The following is a 23,319-nucleotide window of genomic DNA, read 5'->3' as shown; positions in this document are numbered from 1 at the left end:
GCAGCAATCCAACAGCAATCCTGGGGAAAAGACACCTGAGCCCAGCAAACCTCGAGGGGAATTCCTGTCAGCATGGGGAGGCATGCCCAGGTACCCCCCTGCTACACTGGGAGCCAAGACAAACACGTGCTGTGAGAGCAGGCGCTGTGACAGTCACACCTGCAGGCTCCCCTTTGCACAACCAGCTCATCCCAGGGAGCCCAGCCAGCACCCCCCCATAGCCCATCCCCACCATGGAATCCCAGGATCAGGTCTCCTCCCTGGTGTTTCTAAAGAGCTTGGTCCCGTAGACGATTGTCCTTCAGGAGTTTGCAACCTCTGGCAGAACTCAAGCCTCTCTAAGCAGTAATTTACATCAATTATAGTTGTGCTACTCAGTCCCTTCTTTACCAAGATACCCTTAACACCTCTTTTCAGTGCTGTCCCTAAGCTGTCCTGCCTGCAGAGTCCCCTACAGGATCTCCTCCGTATGCCATATCCCACAGACACCCCAAGGCCATGGGGCTCCTTGTCCTTTCCCTGGCCATTCTGTTCCTGCCATTTGACAGCACCTTCAACAAACTCCTCTGTTCCTGGCAGATCCATCCTTCACCCCATACAAATCCATCTTGCCCCATACCAACCATTTCATCACATGATGACCAGAAGTTATGTCAACCAGAACCAAAACCAAATCCATCCAATACATCCAAACAACGTCTGCGACCTCCGTGTAGGTTTCCCTCAGCTTCATCAACATGCTGTCTTGTAACAATGCTGGCAGCAAATCCTGCCTCTGATTTTAAAGATAGCAAAGCTTCTTCAGCGACTCAGCCACTTATTATTCAGGTGATAAACCCTGAGCATCTACACATCTCTCCCCACATCCACATCCTGCAAACTGCCCACCGCAAATGGCAGTAAATCCACACCTAGCTGCCACCACAACATGCATAGCTGGGTCAGCAGCTGATGCTTGGAGACCTTTCATAGAATCATAGAATAGTTAGGGTTGGAAAGGACCTTAAGTTCATCCAGTTGCAATCCCTTGCTACGGGCAGGGGTGCCCCACACTAGACCATGCTGCCCAAGGCTGTGTCCAACCTGGCCTTGAGCACTGCCAGGGATGGAGCAGCCACAGCTTCTCTGGGCACCCTGTGCCAGCGCCTCAGCACCCTCACAGGGAAGAGCTTCTGCCTTATATCTAACCTGAACTTCCATAGTTTCAGTTTAAACCCATCACCCCTTGCCCTACTGCTACGATAGAGAAGATGTGAGGAACTTCCCCCTCCCAAGTCCGTATGTGCCCAGTGCCCGCTGTGCACCCCATGGCTGCATCACTGCAGCGGTTGCATAAAGGAGGCCCTTCTCTTGGTCTGCCTACCCTTGAAAGAAACCTTATTCATTTTTGCAGTCACCTGATGAATTGAGAGTGAAACCTCAGCATCAGGCAGGAGGTCTTGAGGTCTCCATGTACCACACATAGTCTGGTTTGAAGGTGAGGAAACCAAAAGCAGGACAATTTCTCACGCATTCAAGTTAGCAGTAACTTTCCTATTAGGGCTTTTAGGCTTAATAGGGGGAAGAAAGAAAGGTGGAGGCACCAGCAGCAAAGCAACCCATGGAGGGGGGGGGAGCAGGCGGTACCCACTGCTGCCACGCAATAGACCCATGGTCAAGAGAAAGCCAAAAGCAGCACTGCTGCCCATCACAGTCAGCGGTGTGGTTTGCAGGCACAGAGCCAGGCAGGCTCTGTGAAGCGAAACAGGGAGGGAAAGGAGGAAAGAGAGAGGAAAAACAAGAAACCCACCACCCCCCCAACCACCCTGCACTGCAATGTAATAAACAGCAGCAGTCTGCACGCACCGTTCATGGAAAACCCTCTCCGTTACCCCTGGACAACTGTATTTTTATCCTGTGGCTTTCTGTTTTCGCAGCCGCATTCCAGCACGAAACCAGAGACAATCCGCCCCACCGAGCAGCCCAGTTTATTTTAAGGGATGTAACATTTCCCTGCGAGGATGCTCTATTTGCATCGGCTGCAGGAAGCAGTAAAATGGCAGGTGTGTTTCCAGCTAACCCAGAGACACAAACCAAAGTGCCCAATGCAAAGCAAACGCTTTTGTCTTGCAAATCTCTGCAAAGAAACAACACATAATGAGAATTAAAAACAGGGAGGGAGAGGGGTTTTCCCCGGGGCTTCTTTTCTAGCTCTTTAGTCCTGCAGATGCTCAAGCCCTATTTGCCAGGCAGGAGGTTCATGCCCACTGGCAGCAGGCAGCAGTCGCAGGCTTAACCGCTGCTCCCCATTTGCATGAGTGGAGAAGTTGTAATTGGTGCGGTACATGCTGTGCCTTGCAGGGAGCGTGAGCTCCTTCCACATTCACCCTTCAGCAAGGAGCTCCTTCAGGAGCGCTCACTCGGGGTGAGCTGGAGGACAGAGCAAGTAAATGCATTTAAAACGTGTATCTATACACATATATATGCCCCTACCCGTTTTGACTGCAGCTTCTTTAAGCCACTACTTCTTCAGCGCACCGCATCGATTTGACTCGCCCTTGCTACAAGCCTGTTGTGGTTATTTCCTTTGAGCACAAGAATACAGCGAGTTTTCTGGATGTTACAGAAAGGAATTCAAAATGTTTGTGCTCCTCTGTTCCAGCCCGAAACTATGGGAAAAACTGTAATTTTAAGCTTTGCATAAAAACATACGTACCATTCTGCCCTGGCAGGTTATTACCTACTGTAGGAGATATCCCTGCCCATGACAGGGGGTTGGAACTATACGAGCTTTAAGGCCTTTTCCAACCCAAACCAGTCTGGGATTCTATGATTCTACCTCATTGTACAAAGGTAAATGAGAAAAAGTGAGCTATGACAGAGAACACCTCTTGAAAACAGCATTAGATATTTAAAAGAAAAGGCCTTTTTTAAGAAGAATTGCTATTACTCCCCTGGCAGCATCACAAAAGTAAAAGCCAAGAGCTTAGTAAGATACCAGGAACACTACAGCATTTGCAAGAATAAGCAACATTATTTAGTGTTGTATTATGTAGGTTGATGTGCCACAAAGGATGAGAAAGCAAGCATTAGCTGCTTGTGGGCTTAGAAGGAAGTTGCCCAGAAAAATGCAAGTTGTCTACAGCACATTGGTATTTTAATAAAAATCCAAGTGAAAAGCATTTTTATGGGTACAGGAACACAAAGGGCAAAACTGGCAAAATCTTTTACCTGGAAGCTTTCAGGAAATGGAACTATTTTGGACTTCTCCTATTCTCTAGAATTTCTGAGATAACCTCATGGGTCTTAGGGCTGTTTTTACTTTCTCATTCTGCAGAGGACCACCCTCCTCCACTTCCTCCATCCTTCTGCACACTCATCTCTTCCCTCTTCCCTACTATTTATGGCCCTGCAACCCTTTCCTGTTTTCCTTTTCATTACAGCTCATGGTTTAAGACTTGTTTCATGGGAGCGAGGAGGTTTCTGTGACCACGTCTGGATGGGCTGAAAAGCCACGGGGCTGATCTGGCCTCCAGGCAACACTGCCCTGTAAACCTTAAGGAAACAGTAATGTCTGTGTATAATGCAGAAGAGCATCGCTTTCATTGAACCCTGAAAGCTTAAACATCAACCTTGTGTTTTCACTCTGACTCTTTATGTGTGGGCAGAACTACTGGCATGAAAGGGATAGGAAACACCCTCCTGCTGCGAGGGTGCCTTGGCCAGCATGGAGAGACACTAAACCCCACTGAACATACCCAACCCACCTCCTGAAGCTCCCCATCACCAGCAATGGAGCCAGGTGCCCTCTCACACCTCGCCTCTACCAATGCTGCACCCATGTGTGCTCCAGCCTCCTGCCTGTGACTAAGCACAAGGTGAGTCCTCATAGTTGATAGGACAAGCGCTTATCTCCAAGGCTCAGTTCACACGTGAATAGAAAGGCGACTCAGCTGCATGCTCAGAGCCTTCTCTGACTGAGCACAGGGGCACCATCCACACAACCACCCCTGCAGCCTCGCAGCGGAGGTGACACAGTCAAGCTCCACCAACATAACTTCTTATGAGGGAGGCTGTCTCATAGCAAAGTCACCCTGCGGAGGCAAGAGCCTCGTTTGCTAAACCTCACTTAACTGCTCACATGATGGGAGGGATGCAACGCACGGGCTTGGGAAGGTGTAAAGGAAAGGGCTGGTGGAACACAGCACTGCATGGGGCTCGGTTTGCTCATTGGGAAATGAGAGAGGGGAGGGCAGCTCCTCCGGTATTGTGTTACTGACAAATAATGTCACTCTGCCCTGCATTACACGGTCAATGACTAAAAGATTGTAGGCGCCTCCCTAAGGAAAGTGTGCAAAGGCAGAGCTGGCAGAAGACACCCTGTTTTCACTGTGTCAAAAGAGGCAGAATATCATTTTATTTCATGTACAGGGAGCTATTCCTACAGTTTCCCATTGCAGAGAGCCCAGAAAGTATTAAACTCCCATTACGGAGACTAGCGGCAAAATAAAGGGACAGTTTGTGCCCTGCTCCCATGGAAAGGTTAAGGGGATCTTTGGGTTAAAAAACCCAGTTGCAAGATCTGGGGTGCAAGTGCAGTCCCCTTCTCCCTAACTCCCCTGCAGCTCCAGCGTTTCATGTTCTGTCATCCCAGCTTTCCAGCGTAGGATGGACATAATCCCTCTCACCCTGTTCCTGTGAGAACATGGTGGGGTTTCATGCACGAGCAGGACATGGTGCAGGACATCCAGTCTAGGTCATGCTTTGCCTAGAAAGCTTGGACCAGGTGATTCTAGAGGCCCCTTCCAACCTGGTATTCCATGATTCTGTGATTCCTATACATCCTCTTTCTTGAAAGAGGAAAATCCTCCCTGATGCTCACAGCAAGTCATTTAACCTCACCAATGAACCGGTGAATCTCCATCCAAACCGCATCACAGAGAAACGTTTAGGACCAGACTTCACCTCATACCAGTGGGAGCATCTCCCATCTCATCTTTTCTCCTGCGCTGCTTCCTGCACACTGGCTGAGCTATTTCTTTCAATTGCCTCTAAATGTGCTGACCATTAGTGACAAAGTGACCTCTTTGCCCCAGTTTTATGACACAGCATAAAGAAAAGATGCAGCCAGCTTCCCTTCAGACTTCAACTACCCACATACTCCCAAGTCTATGCCTGACATCAGCTGCAAGTGCAAGGATTTGAAGTTACCAGTTGTAATCTTGTCCTTATGTCCAAGCATATTTAAAAATACTTGATCCTAATTGTTCCCCCTGCGATTTATTTCACACAAAAGCCCCCTGCTTGAAAAACCTCCACCTGAATTCCTGACATGCCCAAACCTTCCATTCATTTGAGCCCACACTCACTCATGCTCATCGCTGGCCCAGTAACATTGGGAATTCATTACCTCTAATTCCCCACATCCAAACACCATTGAGGCTAGTCCCCACTTTTGGCAACCCTTCTGGTACATTGACCAAGCATATTTGGCCTCATAGAACCCTGCCAGCCATAAATGCACCGTTCTCGTCCACCCAAAGAGGAGGACAAAGCAACAAAGATTTAACACATCTTTGTGCCTTGTGGTGGCACAGCTTACTTCTTCAGTGCTCACATCTTTTGGAGAGGGTGCCTGAAGATCTCACCTGGCCCTGCAATCTTACAGGCTTTGTAGCCTGGATGCAACACTGAGTTTTGCTTAGCTTCAAAAGAGTATAGACCTTATGGTGGCAACAGGCATCCCAGAGGAACAGCACGATGCTGTGATTCAGACCAGGCCTTAGAGGCATCTCATGGCATGACCCCACACCAGGAGGCACTTTCCTAAGAGCTTGATGCACAGCTCTGCTTGCTGCAGCATCAGCAGTTTTTGCATGAAGTTGTGTTTGGGTTGCAAACAGCCTTCAGCAAAGCTGTCTGCAAGAGAAGGAAGGGAGGAAGGATGCATCCTGCCAGGGTGCCTGAGGTACAGACACTGATGTTCTCAGCCCAGGCCCCACAGCAGCTCTCTGGGACACCCTGCTGTTGCTCCTGGTACAGACCACGCAGCTTCCCAGGTTTTCATACGGAGAAAACAGAGCTTAAGCTGATACTGGAGATCCTGCCTCTGCATTTCACTGCTCTGCACAGATTTGCGTGGTCAGTGCCCAGGCAAGTGCAAGCCCTCAGCTCCACATCTCAGGCGCTTCCCCACATGGTTGTGCCTGGGCACATGCACACAGGGCTCAGCTTTCTAAGAAGTCTGAAGGAAACCCTGAGCTGCTGACTAAGCCCCCAAATAAATGGGGCTGAGGAGTTCCAGCAAGTTGCTGAGAGCTGAAAAGGCTCGTTAATCCTCACCCAAATCTACCAACCTTACAAGCCCTTTGATGCTACAAACACTGTGTGCTTTAGCACCCTTCACAGCTCCCTGGATTCACTTCACCCCCTTAAACAACAGATTTCTCTTTCCTGGGGAGCTCCAAGCTTCCTTCCCTACACATTGCTCATTTCCTTAAGAGTAATAACTTGCCTAATGCCACTCCATGCTACTCAGGGCAGGGATGCCACATCCACCAGCAGTAGCTCTTCACATGGTGGTGCAGCCCGCAGGATGCCAACACTGGCCTTGAGTCAGAAAACCATTTAGAAGCATGATTAAGTACAACATTATCCAGGATGGCAATTAAACACATGCTTACAGGCAAGCACATGCTTAAACGCTGTCCTGGATGGTGATGCTTTCGGAAATCAGGGCCCCTTCCAAGGGAGATGCAGTTGCTGGGTGGATTAACACCGACTTGTTTGTACTGCTGCAGTCTGCTGAAGTGTGAACCAAGCGGGGAGAAAGGAAACATGGAAAGCTCTCACCTCGCCTGCCTACATCAGGCAGCTGGGCTCTGCTACAACTCCATGTACTCGGAATTATTCTCCACATCTCATGGTGCCTGAGCAGAGCCAAACCACTGTGATGTACCCAACCCATCTGCATCCAGTCCCAGGTTCAGGGTCCTGTCTGGCAGCTCCATGGTCCCCAGCAAAGTGAAGGGGGGGGCACAAGGATGCCAAGAAGCCCTGGGCTGACACACACAGAGCACCACACTGTGTGTATTAAATCAGAGACTGGTTTGGGTTGGAAGGGACCTTAAAGCTCCTCCAGCTCCATCTCCTGCCACAGGCAGGGACCCCTTCCACTGGAGCAGCTTGCTCCAAGCCCCTGTGTCCAACCTGGCCTTGAGCACTGCCAGGGACGGGGCAGCCACAGCTTCTCTGGGCACCCTGTGCCAGCGCCTCAGCACCCTCACAGGGAAGAGCTTCTGCCTTATCTCCAACCTAAATCTCCCCTGCTTAAGTCTGAATCCATTGCCCCTTGTTCTATCACTACAATCCCTGATGAAGAGTCCCTTCTTGCTTTAGCACTGCTTGGTGGCTATTCCCACCTCCAGCTGTGAAAGGCAGTGGAACAAACTGCGTATTTCTGGTTTATTTCTAGGATGCAGTGACAGGAAAGGTCCAAACCCAGGGTGTCCTGCAGAGAAAAATAGCTGAAGTTGGACAAGAAAAGCTCATTGCACAACTTGTCACTGGTGAGGAAGCATCGTGGGTTTCCACAGAGGGATTAAATACACCAGACCAGCTCCAAAACCAGGCTAACTCCTGCCCAGCTCTCTAGCAAGAGGAGAAAGTCCAACAATAACCAACTCACCACATCCCTGCCAAGTAGAAAAGGCATCAAGGCTGTAGGTGCAAAGATGCACAGCTTTGTAGGACATCTGCAGAAGCAAACCCAGCCCTGGTGACCAGGTTATAGAGCAGGGAAGTCAGGCAGAAAGGGAAGAAACTCGTATTTGAAAGGCTGCTCTGCTCTCTGCCCTGATTCCACTGTGGTTTACCCAGCTGCAAGGTGTTTACATTTCTAGTCAACTTAATCCTGAACTCCTTGGGCCAGATATTCTAAGCAAGGAAAAGAACTTTATTACTTAGGTACTAGAGAGCTGCACCCACAGTGAGCTCAAGGAGCCAGGCTTGGACCAAAAGCACTGTGTAACCCCTAGGAACTTTTGAATGGATTTTATTCTGTGTTTTTTAATTTATTTATTGTCTTAAAACCGAAACAAAATTGGTGTTGAAAATCCCAGATTTTTCCACTTGATCTCACAGATGCTAAGGTAGAATTCGGGCTTCTTGTTCTAAGTATGAATGATCCTATCTACAAGGGAATTCAGAGCTTGGCAGGCTGAAAGAAAGCAATTCACCTTCAAGCAAGCACTCACCTACTACTTCTTTGAATAATAAATACATTTATTAAATGAATAAAATGTAGGAGACCAGAACTTATTAGCAGCTGCACCGTGAATAACCCATGGTAGGGATCTAACACCCGAGCCTGAACAAACAGCCAGGTACCTAAAACTGAAGCTTTCTCTTATTTTTCTAAAGTTTCCTGCAAGTTAAAACAGTTCTCCCCTATGTGAAACCCTAAAATAAGCACTGTAATGTCAGAGATCTGTATGCAGCTCTTTTATTGATACAGGTCACACAAAGAAGTGATAAATGCTCCATCTCTGGCAGAGCTCAAGGCCAAGTTGGACGGGGCTTGGAGCAACCTGCTCTAGTGGAAGATGTTCCTGCTCATGGCAGGGGGCTGGAACCAGATGAGCTTTAAGGTCCCTTCCAACCCAAACCATTCCATGGTTCTGTGATACTTAGCATGGATTGAAAAGCATTTATTGCATGTGGCAGAGCCCATGAGGTCAATGGAAAGAGATAGCAGCTTTGCTCAAAGTTAGTCTTCCCTGTGAACTGCCACGTTTTCATCTCTCATTTATTTGGGTCTGTTCCAATACTACGTTACATGCAGTAACAGAGAAGAGAGCTTAAGGTTAACCCCACTTTGCATGATGCACCACCACAAAACCCCACCCGTTTTAATACAAACTCCGCTTGCCACAGTGCTAATGATAAAGATGAATTTCCCTCTGCACTGCCAAAGGAGTGAGTGGGACTGGAGCAACATCACAGCCCAACCTGATGAAAGGCTGGTTCATCACTCCCCAGGGACTGCAGCGCAGGTGGAGGAAGAGTGGAAACTACCCAGTGTCCAAATGGCATCCAAGAGCTCAGCAGGAGGGAAGCACATCAGCTCCTTTGCTCAGGGAAGGAGTTCAAGTGGAACATTTCCCTGCCTGTGTCTTCGTACAGTTACTCCATTAATTTAATTTGGTGAAAAACCAAAATCCCCCAACTCTGAGCCTCAATTCCTTATAATTTTCCCTTGCAAAATGAAGAAAGCATTAGACCCTCCATTAACACCATGAGGATGTGGTTGTGAGGAGCAGGCAATAAGTAGAGAATGTCCAAATTAACCCAAGTCGCAGTCTGGACTCATTCCTCTGTTTATGTACATTTTTAAAGAGGTTTAATTAAGCTACCACATCTTAAGATGGGATTTTCAAAGCTATATAAGCAATTTATAAGACTCCAGACTGCAAAGGGCAGTTGAGGTGCTCATGATTCTTTGAAAGCCCTCAACTGGTGCAACAGAATTCATTTTCTCCTGCAAATTAGACACGTATTTAGCCAAAATAACCTGGGGCCACGTTCAGAAAGACGCTGATGATCATAACCTAAGCATCAGGGCTGAAGTTACACGTTCAGATTTTTACTGCCATGTTCATATGTCAAACCATCAAATATCTAAAGTCATAAGACAGAGAAAACCAGGGCATCTTCCAGTAAGGAGTGGTTGGGCAGAGTCATCCACTGGTGACCAACATACCTATGAAATCAATCAAATGATCAACCAAACCTGAGCCTGGCCAAATTCTTTCTCTAAAGCTTTAGATCTGTTTAAGGTATTTAAAATAATCTAAGTCCTTATATTGGCACAAGCTGTTTAAAACGATCTAAGGCTTTAGATTGGTTTAAGCTGCTTATGCAGCTTTAAGGTTTTAAAAAGGTTTAGGCTGCTAAAACACATTCCCCAAAAAGCCAGTTGGGTTGATTGTTGGGGGCCGACTGGACCATTTCATGGATTATGGCATGGTGCAAATGGAGATTGTACACAGGAGTCAGATATTGTGATTGCCACACCAAGAGTCAAAGTCAGTCAGTAGCAAGTCTACAAATAGAAATCCTCCCTGAACTCACTATTGGTGTAAGCTTGGGGGAGCATCATGCCGTAATTAAAGTACCAAGAAGCCTGCCTTCTTTAAGAAGAAAAACAAAAGAAAAAGGTATCATGAAATGACACAAAAACACCCGAACTTTGTACCACCAAACTACAGTACCCTTGTCATTACACCCATCTGCAAACCCGTGGGTGTCTCTGGGGACATGAAATCCAAAGTGCCCACGTGGTGCTGGAGAAGCTCAATAACAAGACCCCATCAGCTACACAGGCGATTGCCTTGAGCAATACTTCGATATAGGAAGGGCCAGAAAGACTCTTCCAGGAGGCCAGGATAGGCTCCACTCCCATCTGCATCTTTGCAGCACTAAATTATCCCCACTGATGTAGTGCTTCTGCAAGGAGCACACTTGACCCCACACTTCATTAACCGCCCATCTCCCTGAGTGCAGAGCTCTTAGCTCCAAGGAGCACTTTTACTTCCTTAAGACCTTCTCAACAAGTCCATCCCCAAAACCCCAGAGCACCTTTCTCCATGCTGTAGCCTCTGGGTCTTGCTCCAACCCTGCACCCTGGGCTCTGTGATTGCTACCCCAGTGAGACCTTTCACCAGCCCCAGCTCTGCCAGGGCATGGGAGGGCTGTTGGGGCAAATTCAGCCCCAGACCAAAGCATTAGCCACAGCCTCTGAGATGAGGAGCCCAGAGCAAAGCTCAGCCCTGCATCCTGGGAACGCAGCATCCAGTCGCAAGGATGGAATCACCACCCATCCCTTGGGAAGCTTGAATGTCCTTCCCAAAACACTTCCTGGGAAATCAGGGCAACTTTCCTGCTCCAGAGCACACCTTTCACCAACACATCTAGACTCCTTTAACCAGTCGCATCACTACAGTTCTCAGGTCCCATTTCTGCCCCGTGGAGGGGACGGTCCCATCCCTCCATGCCATCTAGATGCAGCAAATGCAGTTACATTGGGACAAAGAGGCTTTTTTTAGCCACTCGAGCAGAGGCACTGTGGTACACAGCCACCCTCTGCTCTCATTTACACAAACATAAAGGCAGAGCATCTGGCCATGTGTCAGAAGTCTTTAATTACATGATGGAGCTTATCTTAAATATCTATTTATTGAAAGTTGTAAATAACACAAGATTGCATTCTCCCTGACAAACAGCGCACACACAAAGGGAAGTTATGATTACATATTCAACCTAACGCTGTCTTATGCCATCATTTGATTGCTTAACTTTGCAACCTTTATGCGATATTAATGTAGGCGGCCTCTCCCCTCCCTCCACCTTTGCAGTTTGCTCTTGAGTATCAAGTTCATTTGATCATTATTCAGTCACTGAGAACCAAAGAAGTTCTTTTTTCCCCCAAAATTAAGATTTTTATCCTATTACCCTTTTATTTTTGACCTGGAATTATGCTTCTTCAGCCAGCATCAGGCCCAAAACAGCTTTCTCAATGGCAAACACTGAGCAAAATCCAAATGGCCGAGAAAAATAATACATAACCATTGACAGAAATAGAAGCAACAGAAAGCTGTCATGTGCAGTTAGCTGAGAAAATTAGCCCCTTGGTTTTCAATTTACCCAACCTTTTCCTCTGTAAGGAACAGCAGACTGCTCAGGGATGGGGTCATGCCTCAAATGTGTCAGCAGCATCCCCAAAGTACAGGACAGCTATGGATACAGACTAACGACAGCTTCCTTTGAGTCCTCCCTCCCTGAGGATTATCAGATGATTCACAAACTCCTCATAAGTGACAACATCACACCAGGAGACAGTGCTGGGAATAGCAGAGCAACACCAGAACCCATGAGCTGATGTACCCAGGAAGGAACGTGCTCCCGCTGCACCCCAAAATTCCAATGGCAAAAGAAACGCAGTCCTGCCAGCTGCAGGCATACAAATCACAGAGCTTTTGTATAACTTTATCACAACTTGTTGCATTCCTGCATTCGTCATTCAGCTAAATTCCAGCTAAATTAGCTGTTCTGGGAATTTAGGTACCTTCCTGGTATTCCCCATGCAAGTTTTCCTGAGCACTTTAGAGTTCTGGTGTTATTTACATTACCAAAATGCCTTATTTACATTATTGATCCCTGACAGTTGGCAAAGGGGTACTGAAATCAGAGCATGGAAATACCATGAAAGATGAAACAAGCATGGAGCTCATCCCTGAAGCATCCCCATGAACACAGCCCAGCCTTCTGCTTCATGGCCATGGCCAGCCACCCTCTGGACTGCCCAAGTTCACTGCCTTTGCACAGTTCACTGAAGGGCACCTTCTTTCTGATTATATCATCCCATCTATATGGCAGAACACTCTTAAATCTCCACCAAGACCAGGGTCCCGTGAACACTGGACTCTCCCCAGACAGCACAAGCACTTCCAGCTAGGCCCATGCCACACAACTACCCACAGCACTGGCATTTGCTAAGGTGCCAACAAGGAAATGAAGCCAAAGAACACATTTTTTTACCTAACAAAGTGATAGATTTATGTAAAAGCAGAAAAAAGGACTCTTTCTTCTTTTAAACTGCCTGTAGTGCAGGGAAACACAAGAGACCTTGGGTAGCATCAACCAACCATCAGCCATGCCCCCACATTAGGTATGGACATGTGCCTCGCCTCATAGACACACAAGCTGAAGGAAGGCAAGTCATTTTGTACTCTATGTGATTTAGAAGCACAACTTTCAACGGGACTTTTGCTTCCAGGTCCCCATGGCTTCACAAAGGAAAGCTAAAACCCATGATGCTCAATCCACAGCAGAACTGAGGAGTAACATCATACAATTTCTGCCCCAGCTAAGAAGCAGGTCTTCCACCATCCACCAAGCCAGGTACATATTCATCCCTCCAAAAACAACTCACTTGCCTATAACATCAACATCTTCCATTCTTTACCTTATTTATTTAAGCCTGAGGTTCACGCTCTGTCAACTGCCCCATGCCCCTTACACCCCGCACACCGTGTAACACACCTCCTCTGTTGAGGCTGGCCTGGGACCAGTTTTCACCCCCTGTAGTGGGTGGTCTGACCCACAAAGGTCACTGATCCCCCTTGGCATGGCACCCCAGCTTGGTTGGAGGCACAAAGCCACTCAAAGTATTCCCCTTCAATCTGTCCTGGGTGCCCAGCACATGTCCTTCACTCACCAGGGAGCAGACTTCTTCCACTGCATAAAATGACTTTGAATTAATCAAAGTCATCATCAAAGGCAACTATCAGCAAGGTAGATGCTGCCTACACTAGCTGGAGATGTCTCTGCCACACAGGGTCATCTGGAGGATTCATTTCTAGCAACGGATTCACTGCAGCAAAGAACTTTCAGAAGAAAGCTGGCCAAATGGCTTTTGAACAGCCACTAAAACCAACACAACCTGGTTGGCTCAGCACTTTTCACTCTTCCATAAAGTTCACTATGATGCCAGGACCACACATGTAAAAAATAAGATATGAGTTGAAGCAACCAAAACTGGGGTGGATGGGAAGAACTCTGCAACCTACAGGGTTGCAATGACTCTGATAAGCAACACAGAATCAGGTAAAGGCCATAAGGGAGAGATGAGGAATGATAAATTGATTTTCATGGACTAAAACACACAGGCAAAGGGGAACTGCCTGATGAGGGCTGGAAAAGCCTTTGAAACACAGATGACATAGGATGGATGCGGGTTAGAGGGACCAGAGCAGGATGGGATGATGTTAGTGCAGCTGAGCCCATCCCAGGAGTCTGCTCTTTTGCACATGAGTTTTTATTTAAAAGACCATATGAGCTTCTATTGCATCTCAATTGAGTTTCCTATGGTTATTTCTAACATATTAGACCTTTTGATTTCAAGCCCATCACTCAGAGCTAACACCCCCCAGGATATACAAAATATGCTTCAACTCTAAAGGCAACTGAAAGAAGTGGGTTAGAAGTTTTGTTTGCAGCAGAAGTGTGTTTTGAAGGACTCTGAGATCATCCCTGACATCACCGTGAGCGGTACGCACCTTCCTCACTCACACTTTAACAGAACAATACATTTGGCAGTGACTTATTCTCAGCAGATCACTTGTTACCATCAGGATTTACTCATTTAGTTCTGCTGGCAGCCCCCAAAGAGGGGCTATGAGTCAGCAGCAGCCCTGCACCCTTCCTCGAGGGACACAGGAAATGGTCCAGGCACCTGCGGCTGTCTCCTCCACAGGATTTTATTGACCAAGCTCCTTTGAAAGATGCCCATGTGTCCCACGTCAAGAGCTGCCATAGTGATGAGATGGCACATGGGAGGGGAAGCAAGGGCAACCTCTGCACTGCACTGAAAACCTGCGCTCTTCAGGGGGTGGACAATCAAAGTCTCGAGACCCATGGGATTCCAGTGCAGGGAGCGTGCAAGTAGCCCTGGAGCAGCAGGGCTGTGGGATCCTCCTCTCAGCTGCAGGGAGCAAACCAGCCAGGCCCATTAGGGTCAGGGTCATCAGAGCATCCTGAGTCACAGCAACCCATCCAGAGCAGCCCCAGGCTGGGACCCACAGCTGGGCTCCTCCTGGGGACCATCCCAGCAGCTATTTCTGGGGCTCCCTCTGCTCCCAGGGGACACCAGCAGCATCCCATGTGCCTTGGCCACGAGGGCTTTCACACGCAGCCCTCTGAGAGCCTGAGCTGTCCACGCTGCATGCAACGTGCCTCAATAAATCATTCAAGTCTTTGGTAACAGCAGCTGGTTGTGGTGTTCGCCTCCAAACATCCCGGAGCACCCGTGCTCCCAGGCGCTGCGATTGCTCTTGCTTCTCACAGCAAGGCTCAGTTGCAACAGAGCACAGCCAGCAACAGGGATTATCTATACAGTTAAATATATGTTCTTCCATGCAGTTCCCTATGGCGCTGGTGTCCACCCAGCAAATACTCATCTAGCAGAAAAAAAACTGCTGTCTGCAGTAGAGCTTGGAGGCAAAACTTATTGCTTGTGTTTTCAATCTGCCTGGGACTCACACTGAGCTCCTGGCCAGATGATTCCCTCCTCTCCATTTCCCACATGGAAGAAAAAAGAAGATTCAGAAAAGTTAAATGGGAACAAAAAAGGCCACGCTGCTGCCCCCACCCTCCGCTCAGTTAACCACCGAGCTCAGAGTTGAGCAACTCCATGGCTTACATGGCTGCTGCGTTTCCATTCCTGGCATGGAAGCCTGAGCATTTGAAAGAACTAAATGAAGAGATTTGGCCTGTGAATTCTCTGCCATCCCTTTTGCAGGAAGGTCGGTGATAGGGTTAAATATGGGTAAGCAACATCCAGCCCTCTCAGATGGTTTTGAAGATCCTCTTCAGATAACAACATGCACCTTTAAACAGCCCAACAGCGTGCTGGGATGCACCGTCCCTCAGTGCATCCAACCAACCCACCTTATGCATCTTCCTGAACTGAGCCAGCTGCAGATACTAAGCTTTACATGGAGAAAGGAGGTATTTTTTAGCCCTGAACAAGTCTAGAGTGGTTTGTGCTCCTACCAGCACAAGGCAGGAAGACTCATTCCCAGCTGGTCCAATTAAAAATGATGGGTTTAGGTCAATACTCTGTTCCTGCTCTCCTGGTACCCATCCCTTCCTCACCAGCTCCACGTGATGAACAGAGATAGCTGAGATCTCTGGTAATTGCTGCACCAGCTCAGGGCCAAGTGGAAATACAGAATTAAAAGTGCACCTGATGAGGAGACTTTTACAGCCTGGGCTCATCCAGGGGGCCAGAAAACTTCCTGGCCCATCAACAGCTATCTCAGTTCCCAGCAAACATCCTCATGTACATAGCTCGATTGAACAGGACAGCCACAACCTTGACCAGAAGTGAGCCAAGATGCTGCAGAGCCATTTGAAAGCCACGACCATGCACATCATGTATATTCATTAGAGTTCTACAACTGTTTCAAGCAAAGTTATGAACAGCATCCTTTGCAAGCGCGATACCACTGGATGACCCAGGCTCCGTAGCCTTGGAGAGCAACGGTTGCATTTCGCTTCCTCAGGAGGTGATGAAAGGATTAACAGAGTGATACAGAGACAAAATCTGGGGTGCCCTGCTCAACGTGCCAGGAGGAAGGTTTGAGCTGGGCAATGCATGAAAGGTTTCCCTGAGCCTATGTTTCTCCATACAGGAGATATTTGATAGGGAAAATGCCACCTCCCCATCCTCCCCTCCTCAGGTATCACCTGCATGGGCTTTCTCAGGAGCTTTCTCATCCAAAATGTTTCCCACCAGCCTGAGTAGAGCAAGAGCTGGGGAGCTGAGATGAGCAGCGAGCTCCCACATGGCACTGCTCGGCAGAAGCCCTGCCGAGCGAGCGAGCTGGCTGAGAAGAGGCAAAAACGAAGACAGAGACGATTTACAACCTCCAGGAGACAAAAACCCCATAGCATTGGGCCCACTCCTCCTTTGGCACAGTATGAAGACCAGAGAGCCCCGTCCCCACAGGACCACACAGCTCCGGTGCGAGCCGAGCATCGCTGCCTGGGCGCAAGAGAGTAGGAAACATCCGTTTTCTTTGCATCCCAAAGCACCCATCAGCATCCAGATTTGCCTTTTCTAACAGAGGAAGGCAGGGGACAACCCACTGCACCCAGCCAAAACCAGGCTTAGAGAAGTATTCCCTTGCTGCTGGCTCCAAAGCAGGATTTAATCCCTTTCTCCTGCATATACCCCATACAAAACTCCTAGTTATAGATTAGTTGCTTCTGGAAAGGAGGGGAACAGCCCAGACTGCATATTCAGCTTTGATTACCTTCTATCTGTCAGGTAAGGTATTCATGAGTTCTCTTTCTAGGAAGCCTCAAGGGGTTGTTTATATAAAATCAGTGTTTTATTTCATGCGCTGCCCACCCTCAGATTGCACAATTCTTTGAGGGAAACTTTTCTGCTGGTCCTTTCCTTCACAGTCAGGCAAAGGAAAAAAACCCTTTACAAATCATCTTGCACACAGAGAAAATAAAGACACTGCTCAAACACACTTAAACCCCCTGAAACAGAAAGGCAGGCTTCCAGAAAAAGGGTTGATTTCTGCCCTTTGAGGTTCATATTGAGGCAGAAGGAGCCGGATCCCGGCAAAAGCTGGATTTGGCCCTTGGGGAAGCCACTGCAGTCCCTGCTGCAAGCCCAGCTGGGGGAATACGGCAGAAAACCGGGAGCCCAAGCGGGAGCCGTGGCCAGGTACCGCATGGGGCTGCCTCCACCTGCCTCCCAGCACGGAGGAAAACTCGAGCTCCTCGGGAAAGGACAAACCTCGGAGGATGCCACCCAGCACTGCCCGCATCCAAGCACACACACACACACACAAGTAGGCAGGGTGAGAAAGAAAAGCCATCTCCCAGGCTTTGTGCAGGAAAAAGGGGTTCAGCCCTAGGCAGGGATCTGGCTGCTAAAACAAGGGTCGGGATGTTATTTTAAGCTATGTTTATACACGCTGTAGCACCAGGTAACAGCTTCTTCTGCTCCACAGGGAGTCTAAAGCAGGACGGGATGCAGAGCAGGGCCTCAGCACAGACACCCAGCATCACCCCGGGAGGACCAGGCTCCCCGTGGTAGCAACACGTCCCTTTTCCCACCGAGCAGGATGCCCGGTGGAGGTGCGTGCCCCTCCGCACGCCCGTGTCCATCATCCACATCGCTATCACACGCGGCATCCGCCTCCCACCAGCAAGGGATGGGGATGGGGGGGGGGGGGGGCAATAAAATCATAACAATCATCTATGCACATTGGGAGAGAATGAAGTTGCTGTCAAGAGGCGCTAAATTCATGTGACAGCCAGGGCTAATTAAGCAGGAGCAAGGAGCAAAGTCGCTGCGAGCTCGGCGGGGACAGGGTTACAGGCTGGCCCTGGGCTGATTGACACCGCTGAGGTTACCTCGGGCTCGGGGAGCTCGCTCATCCATCGCCATGCTCGGCAGGCAGCGAGGCCACCCAGGGGATACGCGCACATATAGATAGATATAGAGCTATATATGCACACCCGGCGTGCAGGAGGAGAGCGTCTCGGTGGCAACCTGACACCTTTCGGGAGGCAAAATGGAATCTCGCCGTCCGGTTGTGCACCCGCAGCAAGGGAGGGAGGGAATCGGATAGAGCGCTGGCAAATGCACAGGCAGAGAAAAGAGAGAAAAAGCCCATAAAAGCCCCGGTGCCTACCTTTGCTGGGTGGCAGCAGGCAGATCCCGGAGCGGTTTGGGTCGGTGGCTGCTCCCTTCTTTAGGAAATGTTCGGCTCAGCCGGTGCTATTTGCATTCTTTCATTAGCACCTGTTTCAAGTGAGGAAGGAGAAAGCTCATTACGAGATCAGCTTCCTTTCGAAATAAATTATTCAAAAATAAAGCGGAGATGCTGCCAAATAATAATAACGCTAATAATAATAATTTAAAAAAGAAACCCCAAAACACATGTATCTGAAAGCCCAAAGTAGGCAGTTTAATAATGGGAGGTCTTGCAGGTTGTGAGCATGCTCCAGCCGGAACAAATCCTTCCTCTGTTATTCCTCTGAATAAAAATAAACCACGATCAAGAAACCCAAACGGAAGCTTCCTCCTCGAATCCCTGCTGCTGGAAAATATGGAATAAATTCAGCCCGAAGACGCAGACTCTAATCAGCAGCTGGTTTCGGGCTCCAAAGGCAGCCAAAGCCTCTCTTGTCTTTTCCCACTATGAGTCTAGGCCTTTTTGAAAAGGGTTTTAACCTTTTAAAGCTACAGTGCACCAATTATCACTTCTGGAGGACTGTCACTCACGGCGCAAATAGATTACTAAAGCAGCGGCGGCGGCACGGAGGGAGCAGGGGGAGGTGCGCTTTGCACGGGGAGCCTGTCCTCGGGAAGATTGTTGTATGATTATTTGGTTTAATTGTATTATCCCCCCCCCCCCCCCTTTCCCCTCTCTTTGGGAGGATAATACATGGAAAACTTGCCACCCAGCTCTCGGATAAATGCACAGTCATTATAGAAACGAGCAGCTGCTGGACGCGATTCCCAGTGTCGGAGGGGGGACGCTCCTCATCAGGGTTAACTCGCAACTGAATTTTCGGGATTAACAGTTTCCGGCCCGGGCGGTGGTGTGAGAGGGTTAATGACATGCAGAGAGGAGCTCTGTCAAGTGCTTCCCATCAAACTAAGGATCAGGCTGCAAAGTTTGAGCCGAGCAGCCCTGGCACAGCACTAAAGCGTTCTTCCAGGAGGAGGATTGGGGGGTGGTTTTATTTTAGCAAACAGAGTCAAAGCACCCCCCCAAAAAAAACCTCAGCCCGCTAACAACCAGCGCCGCAAAGCACCGGTGGCCCCATGCATGGCTCAGCACCCACAGGACAACGCGGAGCCAGCTCTCCCATGGGGGACCAGGGGTGATGGGTTCCCAAGCCTGGCACCCCAAGGCAGCGACCCCCAACACCTCTCCTGGTGCCAGCGGCACCCGGCCCACCTTGGTGGCAATGGCATCCTCCTGGTCAGGGAGCAGAGAGCAAGGGGCCATCCCCGGGGGTGCTGCGGCTCCACGTACGACCCTCCTCTGTGGCCAGTGCTTTCTGCAGCCCCCGGCATGCAAACCATCAGGAGCAAGCGGTCCTCCCGCCCTCTCCCCCCCCTCCTCCTCCTCCTCTTCAGCAGAAAATCATCGTATTTCATGTGTCGCTGCTCCAGCCTCGCCAATTGGCTGGGCACTCGCAGGCGGAAATGTCAGGAGCAGCCCAGCATCGGTGCCTGCCCGCGGCCACCCGGTCCCCCCGGGTCCCCAGAGCACAGCCCGGGGCAGGGGGCACAGGGCTGGCCATCGCAACTGGAGGGAAAAGGGATTTCGGTGGCTGGGTTGGGGCTTTTACGCCGCTTTGGCTCGGCTCCGCAGGGATGCAGGCTGCCAGCGACTTGACCTTGACCCGCACGGCTGCGTTGTGCTGCCAGCAAGAAGCATTTTTCCGGATGACGGAGACCGAGCACATCTGCTCTGCTCCATGGAAGCACCTCCCTGCGCACCCGGACACACCGAGGGGCCACGCTAACACCCACCGCAGCACTGGCTCCATGGGCGCATCGCAGGTACCGTAGCTGCCCTCAGGGATGATGCATGGTAAACAGCTGCTTTCCTTCTTTCCCCCCCACCCATTTCCAGTGTCAGTGCATTTGTTCACAGCTTGTCTCCCACCTCCAGACCTTTCAAACGAGATTTATCAGCTTATTTCTTGATCATCTTAATAGCTGGAGAATCTGGGGGTTGGAAAGAGGAACCTGCCTGAAGTTTCCCAGCGTGGAACAACGGCTGAAGTAGGAAGACAGCCCAAGACTCATCATCTGATCATGTTCCTTCTTAAAGCAAGGGGAAAAAAAGTCCTAAACTCCTGGGAAATGAGCAATGGAATCGCAGAAAGGAATAATCCTGATGAAAACTGTCATCTACATCCTCTGCTAACACACCACCTGGAAATGAGAGGCGAGCACATCCCATGAGACTGGAAAATGTTCTCCTAAGGAGAAACCGAGCCAGATTTTCCTGCTGGGCACATGAAGAGCATAAGGGAAATAAAACAGCCAAAAGCCAACTTTTAGTTTGTGGCTGCTTACACTGGATGAGAAAAGATTGCGTTGTTACAAAAGCTAAAGAGGATTTGAGTGCGCCATTTATGGCGCAAATCAGCTTATGAAACCTGCAGTTATCTACTCATTGTGAAAAGAATTGGTAGTAAATGGGCAATATAAGGGATGAAAGAGCCAAAGGCTCCAAAGCTTCCTTATCTGGCCATCTGACAAGCACCCTGAAGCCCAAGTCGTCAGCGAAGTGGATCCAGCCCAATGCAATGTGCTCCTGCAACGGGAGCTTGGCAGTCACCATTCCCACCATCCACAATGTCCTCTACCTCCCTGCGTCAAGGCAAGCGCTTTGGCACAGCAGAAGCTCATCACCACTGTGTGTCACTGTAGGCATTAAAACAAGTGCAGTAAGAGGGAGGAAAGTGAGATAATCAGTCTATTACACAAAAAACCCTACTGTCTCAAGTCCAGAGCAAAGGACACGGTTCTTCTTGCTGGTCTCCCCCTTCCAGGTCTCAAGAGGAAGCCACACAACAAGACGTTTTATCACCTACACCAGCCTGTACTTCATGTAACAGATGACCCAGGTCTATCATGGTAGGTCTCCAAGGTGCCATGCAGCTCCATGTGCGAGAACCTGGGTGAATTAAAGGAGCTATAGAAGTGGTGTCACCACATTGCCATTCTGCCCCTACCGACATCATCACCCTCACATGAGCCCAGATGTCCATCTGCCACCATAATCTACCCCATAGACCTTGCTTCCCACCCCTGCAAGTCACACACAAAAACAGCTGTGCTAAAAGCCATGGCAGAGTTTATTGAAGTCTGTCAAGTTGACATCTAAAACCCTACATGACTGGTAGCAAAACCAAGAGGGGCTCTTCATCAGGGACTTCAGCAATAGGACAAGGGGTGATGGGTTTAAACTCAAACAGGGGAAGTTCAGATTGGAGATAAGGAAGAAGTTCTTTACTGTGAGGGTGGTGAGGCGCTGGCACAGGGTGCCCAAAGAAGAGGTAAATGCTCCATCCCTGGCAGTGTTCAAGGCCAGGTTGAACAGAGCCTTGGGTGCCATGGTTTAGTGTGAGGTGTCCCCGCCCATGGCAGGGGGGTTGGAACTGGATGATCTTTAGGTCCTTTCCAACCCAAACCATTCTATGATTCTATAAGGAAGGGTAAGAGGAGCCCCTTTGATGTTTTGAGGCGTAACCTTCACTTGTGACTGTTCAAGCTCCTCTCTGACCCCACACAATTTTTAGGTGATCCTTCAGAAAAGCACCTCCCAGAAGGTGGCACAGAAGTTGCAGCAAGACCACAACCACCTGATTCACCCCTGGAAACAGAGAGCAATAAAGCCATCATCAAACCACTTAGCTAACTAGCTTTTCATCCTTTCCATATGTGCCACTTTGAAGCTGCATCACCCTTCCTTCCAGAAAACCACATTCATACAGCATCCATGCAAGTGCTTTGTACCAATTACCTCAGACCTTTGTTCCCCCTTTTTAATCTTAATGGTGATATGAATTTAGCTTTCTTCCAATACTCTGAAGCTTTCCTAAGCAGTTCAAACCCTGTTATAAATCAATATTAACAGCAGGGAGAACTTCTTGAATAGCAATGGAAAGACCTGCATTACAAATCAGCCACATCTTCACACGCTGAGCAGGGTCTGAAACCTAGGAGACCCCAGTCCCAGTGGATGCATTAGTTCACTGCTCCCTATGCAGTGAAGCACACCCTCATTAGAGGTGACACACGCCACAAAACGTGACCTAATAAGTTCTGTGGGGCTTATTAGTTGGGCTCCATGCTGGTGCTGGGAACTAGCAGGCCTGCAAAACCATCCTGCTGTGTGGCCAGGGAGGGGACCTGGTTGCAATCAGTGAGAAGAGGGGGCAGGAGTAGTGGGATAAGCCAAAACAAAGCATCAAAGCCATTAGTTTTCCACTTCTTTTTGAGGCAAGACTTACTGTTAGCACACCAAGACACTGGCTGTAATTTAGAGGTCAAAATCATTCACTCCATAGCTCATCTCTCTTCCTTTTTCTCCCATGAAAAGGGTCACAAATAAAATTCATAGAGTTGAAAACATGCTTCAAAACTATCCGATACTTCCTTGTGGGTACTTTTCTCTTGACAACAGTACCCTGTTCAACCCTAAGTGAGGGGGTAGGGAAGGACAGAGGTGCTGGGACCAGCTTAAAGCTCATCCAGAACTCTGGGAATATTCCCAAAGGGCAAACTGCCCCTTTCCCCCATGCACTGCTCAGTGTGCAACCACGGTGCTATGTACATACAGTGCACAGTACAATGCGCGTTGCTCAGCAGGATGAGTCTGAGCTCCTTACATGGGAATTCATGGCTCTGATACCTAACAGGCATTCTCCTGTGAAAAATGGGATAAGCATGCAAGATTCCATATTTTTTTGCCCCTTTTTATTTACCTACTTATCAAACCTACTCAACTAGGAGCAGAAAGTTGCATTTGCTTTTAATTGCTAGCTTCACTAATGCTCTTGGGATCAAAAAGGCAAGGTGTGAGTTTATTCTTCTGCTTTTCTTCTTCGACTTTGTAATAACTAACAAAGATCCAAAGGCAAAGCATGGCTTTGCTTTCGCTGCCTTCCTGGGACCTAATACAGCAAAACAAATAGGATTCCTGGTGCCTCTACATAATGCAT

The 23,319-nt window shown here is 48.9% G+C and overlaps 1 protein-coding gene across 6 annotated transcripts in view; it reads right to left on the bottom strand.

The window, feature by feature from the left end:
- The window catches only part of HIVEP3 (HIVEP zinc finger 3), a 243,092-nt gene extending 223,402 nt beyond the window's left edge, over window positions 1–19,690 (bottom strand). For 4 of the 6 annotated variants that reach the window (XM_057397885.1, XM_057397883.1, XM_057397887.1 and 1 more), the window contains exon 1: window positions 18,258–18,841. The gene's annotated coding sequence lies outside the window, so the exon portion shown is untranslated. Of the gene's footprint in view, window positions 1–2,472; window positions 2,574–18,257; window positions 18,842–19,532 lie in introns of those variants that run through there. The other 2 variants (XM_057397884.1, XM_057397886.1) reach the window with 2 other exon arrangements.
- Window positions 19,691–23,319: the final 3,629 nt, after the last annotated feature.

The sequence above is a fragment of the Pezoporus wallicus genome, unplaced genomic scaffold (assembly GCF_028554395.1).
Source record: "Pezoporus wallicus isolate ANWC-B61680 ecotype Strahan unplaced genomic scaffold, APGP_CSIRO_Pwel_v1 contig_10769, whole genome shotgun sequence".
NCBI classification, from domain to species: Eukaryota; Metazoa; Chordata; class Aves; order Psittaciformes; family Psittacidae; genus Pezoporus; species Pezoporus wallicus.
This window is presented reverse-complemented; position numbering and strand designations above follow the sequence as displayed.